This window comes from Schistocerca americana, chromosome 3, assembly GCF_021461395.2.
Source record: "Schistocerca americana isolate TAMUIC-IGC-003095 chromosome 3, iqSchAmer2.1, whole genome shotgun sequence".
Classification (NCBI taxonomy): domain Eukaryota; kingdom Metazoa; phylum Arthropoda; class Insecta; order Orthoptera; family Acrididae; genus Schistocerca; species Schistocerca americana.
In genome coordinates this window covers 264243539-264249113 of record NC_060121.1, presented here as the reverse complement: position 1 = coordinate 264249113, position 5575 = coordinate 264243539, and the positions used below count along the sequence as shown (strand labels likewise).

Genomic DNA, 5575 nt, shown 5'->3' with positions numbered 1-5575 from the left:
TACATAAACAATTTATCAAATACGGTGAGAAGCAGTCCCATAGTGTGTTCAAATGGTTCAAATGGCTCTGAGCACTGTGGGACTTAACATCTGAGGTCATCAGTCCCCTAGAACTACCTAAACCTAACTAACCTAAGGACATCACACACATTCATGCCCGAGGCAGGATTCGAACCTGCGACCGTAGCGGTCGCGCGGTTGCGGACTGAAGCACCTAGAACCGCTCGGCCACAACGGCTGGCAAATAGTGTGTCATTGTCTATAGTATAAAGCATCAGTACTGTAGTAGAAACGACTGCTGCCTTGCGTGTATCTATATCGGGCACTGCGGGGTATACCGATGGAGACGAAGTAGGCAGAAGATGCAGTAATTACATCTATGATGTACATTTGCAGTCTGAAACGACGAATGAAAATTTTTACCAAGGCCGGATTCGAACCAGCGTCTCCTGCTCACTAGGCAGATGCGCTACCACTACGCCATCCTGGCAGAAGTCTTTATACAACTGCACAGACTACCCTCCCTGCTCAATCAAATTCCCATTCACGCCTCAGTCTACTTGGTAGTCGTCCTAAACTCGAACAGCATTGCAGAAGCCATCCAGCTGTACTGGAATAACATCTCAGCACCAGACGAAGCGGAAGTTCCTGCTTGAAACCCAGACATAGGTCCTTTATTCAAAATGAAACTACAGGGTGTTACAAAAAGGTACGGCCAAACTTTCAGGAAACATTCCTCACACACAAATAAAGAAAAGATGTTATGGGGATATGTGTCCGGAAACGCTTAATTTCCATGTTAGAGCTCATTTTAGTTTCGTCAGTATGTACTGTACTTCCTCGATTCACCGCCAGTTGGCCCAATTGAAGGAAGGTAATGTTGACTTCGGTGCTTGTGTTGACATGCGACTCACTGCTCTACAGTACTAGCACCAAGCACATCAGTACGTAGGTTAGTGTTCACCACGAACGTGGTTTTGCAGCCAGTGCAATGTTTACAAATGCGGAGTTGGCAGATGCCCATTTGATGTATGGATTAGTATGGGGCAATAGCCGTGGCGGGGTACGTTTGTATCGAGACAGATTTCCAGAACGAAGGTGTCCCGACAGGAAGACGTTCGAAGCAATTGATCGGCGTCTTAGGGAGCACGGAACATTCCAGCGTATGACTCGCGACTGGGGAAGACGTAGAACGACGAGGACACCTGCAATGGATGAGGCAATTCTTCGTGCAGTTGACGATAACCCTAATGTCAGCGTCAGAGAAGTTGCTGCTGTAAAAGGTAACGTTGACCACGTCACTGTATGGAGAGTGCTACGGGAGAATCAGTTGTTTCCGTACCATGCACAGCGTGTGCAGGCACTATCAGCAGCTGATTGGCCTCCACGGTCACACTTCTGCGAATGGTTCATCCAACAATGTGTCAATTCTCATTTCAGTGCAAATGTTCTCTTTACGGATGAGGCTTCATTCCAACGTGATCAAATTGTAAATTTTCACAATCAACATGTGTGGGCTGACGAGAATCTGTGGTGTCACCGCCAGACACCACACTTGCTAGGTGGTAGTCTTTCAGTCGGCCGCGGTCCGTTAGTATACGTCGGACCCGCGTGTCGCCACTATCAGTGATTGCAGACCGAGCGCCGCCACACGGCAGGTCTAGAGAGACTTCCTAGCACTCGCCCCAGTTGTACAGGCGACTTTGCTAGCGATGGTTCACTGACAAATTACGCTCTCATTTGCCGAGACGATAGTTAGCATAGCCTTCAGTTACGTCATTTGCTACGACCTAGCAAAGCGCCATTACCAGTTACTATTGATGCAGTAAAAAATGTACCGTCAAGAGCGATGTTCACCATTTACGGATTATAGTTGAGTATTCCAACAGCTACGTCCTTTTTTGCTAAAGTCTAACTTCCTTGTCCTGTTACAGACCTCACGCCAGCCTGCGTGAGCTAAAACGCGTGCCTTTCGGCTTCCTCTCATAGTGGGTTGGCTCTCTTGCCGATCCACAACAGAATCCGCACGCAATTGTGCAATCACGTCATCAACACAGATTTTCTGTGAACGTTTGGGTAGGTATTATTGGTGATGTCTTGATTGGGCCCCATGTTCTTCCACCTACGCTCAATGGAGCACGTTATCATAATTTAATACCTGTGCTGCTAGAACATGTGCCTTTACAAGTACGACACAACATGTGGTTCATGCACGATGGAGCTCCTGCACATTTCAGTCGAAGTGTTCGTACGCTTCTCAACAACAGATTCGGTGACGGATGGATTGGTAGAGGCGGACCAATTCCATGGCCTCCACGCTCTCCTGACCTCAACCCTCTTGACTTTCATTTATGGGGGCATTTGAAAGCTCTTGTCTACGCAACCCCGGTACCAAATGTAGAGCCTCTTCGTGCTCGTATTGTGGACGGCTGTGATACAATACGCCATTCTCCAGGGCTGCATCAGCGCATCAGGGATTCCATGCGACGGAGGGTGGATGCATGTATCCTCGCTAACGGAGGTCATTTTGAACATTTCCTGTAACAAAGTGTTTGAAGTCACGCTGGTACGTTCTGTTGCTGTGTGTTTCCATTCCATGATTAATGTGATTTGAAGAGAAGTAATAAAATGAGCTCTAACATGTAAAGTAAGCGTTTCCGGACACATGTCCACGTAACATATTTTCTTTCTTTGTGTGTGAGGAATGTTTCCTAAAGTTTGGCCGTACCTTTTTGTAACACCCTGTATATGGTTCCAGAGGTCTTCCCACGTCTTAAAAATCTATGATGTCCATAGACAGACTGAAGTGACGAATAGAAATGAAATAGTGAGCAGAAGGCCCAGCATCGAATCCCGGCCTTGTTACAAATTTTCATTCGCTGCTTTAGTGTGCAATACGCATCATAGATATCTGAGACTTGAAAGGTCTGTAGAACCATATAGTACCATTTGATAATTACAAAAAACCACTCCGTTTACAGGCCACAAGTGAGCCACCGGGACCATCCGACCGCCGTGTCATCCTCAGGGGAGGATGCGGATAGGAGGGGCGTGAGGTCAGCACACCGCTCTCCCGGTCGTTATGATGGTATTCTCGAACGAAGCCGCTACTATTCGGTCGAGTAGCTCCTCAATTGGCATCACGAGGCTGAGTGCACCTCGAAAAATGGCAACAGCGCATGGCGACCTGGATGGTCACCCTTCCAACTGCCGACCACGCCCGACAGCGCTTAACTTCGGTGATCTCACGGGAACCGGTGTACCCACTGCGGCAAGGCCGTTGCCTTGATAATTACAAAAATATACATATATTATTATCAGGTCGTCCGGACTGCGAACACTCCAATAAAACATCCATTAATGCTTTTTTTTTATTATGAAATGTCGCTAATGCCTTTAGCATACTATTAGAACGATGCTACAAATTTAGCACGTTTAATACACTGCCTGACATAAAAGGTCAAACTCACAGAATTTATACACTGGAGTACGATTCCTTAAAGAATCTCTGGTGGGAGTTGCCTGTTTTAATAAGACAGCCTCGTAGAAACGACATCGTACGTTAAACTGTTGTACACTTACTTGCTATTGAGATATTGCTATGTATGTGTTCTTATTTCTGTGTAACGTTCTTGACGCTGTGGTTCGACGAACCAATGCAAAAAAAAAAAAAAAAAAAAAAAAAACACCTTCTCAAACCTGTTCTGCCGTTCCACGAAACGACAAATTCTAACGCTCGCTGCGATAATCAGGCGGAAAAAAGTGGTTCACCATCCAGGTAAGCGTGACTGTTTACGGTACGCTTAGAGAACCTATAGTTAGCGGCTTGGTGATAAACAGGGAGCATACTTTATTTTCCTTGGCAGTCAGTCTGTACGCAAGGGAGAGCATTAGCCGCCACAGAGTCGCGACAGGCCCTTTTATCAAGAAAGCAGAAAAGAAGAGGTACAGGCAACAGGGGCGGCCGGCCCGCCTTTGATCGTTGGGATTGACGTCTGGCCCCTGCGGCAATGCTTTCTCCATAAAACAGAAAACTTCCGGCTCTCCTGCAAGCCACTGTTAACAGTGCAGTCCGGTGTATCTCAGCTACATTACCTGCGCGGGATGGACCGACTTTGTCTTTCTGACAGCAGCTGCCAGGAACACCACTAGCTTCGCCTCAGTGTCTGGGATCGTCGTGGATATAAACTCCCAGGTTAGGCAGGTTCGAGGGAATCGAGGAAGGACACAAGTACGACGCTTCAGAAACTAATGAAACTGTGCCTGTGATAAACAGGAGTAACATTACTGTAATTACACTAACTTGTACATTCATGTCTATACTGTCCTTAGGATTTGTCTTAGATGAAAGGTTGCAGAGGGTAAGCCATTTGTTGGTTTAGATAACGTTTCTATGTAGACTGAAAGATACCACTTGGAGTTTTGGAGTTATCAGGAATAAAGTGCGAGGGGTTAAAAGTTTTCCACAACTTTTACAGAAATCAGACTGTAGTTATAATAGCAATTGAAGGTGGCCATGGTGGGGCGGTTCTAGGCGCTTCAGTCCGCAACCACGCGGCTGCTACGGTCGCAGGTTCGAATCCTGCCTCGGGCATGGATGTGTGTGATGTCCTCAGGTTAGTTATGTTTAAGCAGTTCTTAGTCTAGTGGACTGATGACTTCAGATGTTAAATCCTATAGTGCTTGGAGCCATTTGAATTTTTGAAAGCGACTAAGGGGGAGTAACTGGCAACGGAGTTAGACAGGCAGTAGCTTATTCCGCATGGTATTCAGTCAGTCCAGTATAGTGCAGTAAGTGAAACCAGAGGGAAGTTTGGAAAGGCGGGTACACTTCAAGGAGAAGGAATAGGAGCTGCCCCTCTCCATAAACAAAACTGACACGCCAAACAGACATATCACTGAGAGTACAGGTTTGAAAAAAAGTAGGGTATGTCATGGATATTGTTTAGTAACAAGTGTACCCACAGGTATTTGTCATGAAATCATCATTCACCGCAAAATTAACATGAGTGTCCACCCTCGTCATCTCACCCCCCTCCCCCCCCCCCCCCCTACCACCACAGACCTTCTGTATTCCCTTAGATACACCGAGATAGGATCTAAGCCGGCCAGTACTGCCCTTATTGTAGTTGTTGTGGTCTTCAGTCTGAAGATTGGTTGGTACGTTTTTCTCCACGTTAGTCTATCGTGTGGTAGCCTCTTCGTCTCTGTGTAATTACTGAAAACTACATCCTCGGCTGTATCTTTATCGAAGGAACCTACCTGGTATTTGTCTTCAGCGATTTAGCTAAACTGCGAAAAACTTAAACCGGGATATTCCGACGGGGTTATACAGCACAGCCCATAAGAATGCATTCTATAGCCTTACCACTGTGCGATATAGACGAGAAAGACAATGGCATTCCTCTATACTCATAATGATTTAAGTTTCCCACATTCACGCTGGGTGCTATGTATTTGATGGGCGTATGGAACCAGCCGATAGAAGAGGTTCGTACACATCAACAAGCCGGTACTGGACCGCACGAAGTGACCTCAGCGCGGATAACTGCCATCTTGTCTGTGCGGTATTGGT

At 46.5% G+C, this 5575-nt stretch overlaps 1 non-coding gene across 1 annotated transcript; it reads right to left on the bottom strand.

The window, feature by feature from the left end:
- Positions 1 to 419: 419 nt before the first annotated feature.
- On the bottom strand, positions 420 to 491 carry Trnat-agu. The gene has a single exon. It is a non-coding gene; the product is annotated as a tRNA-Thr (tRNA).
- Positions 492 to 5575: the final 5084 nt, after the last annotated feature.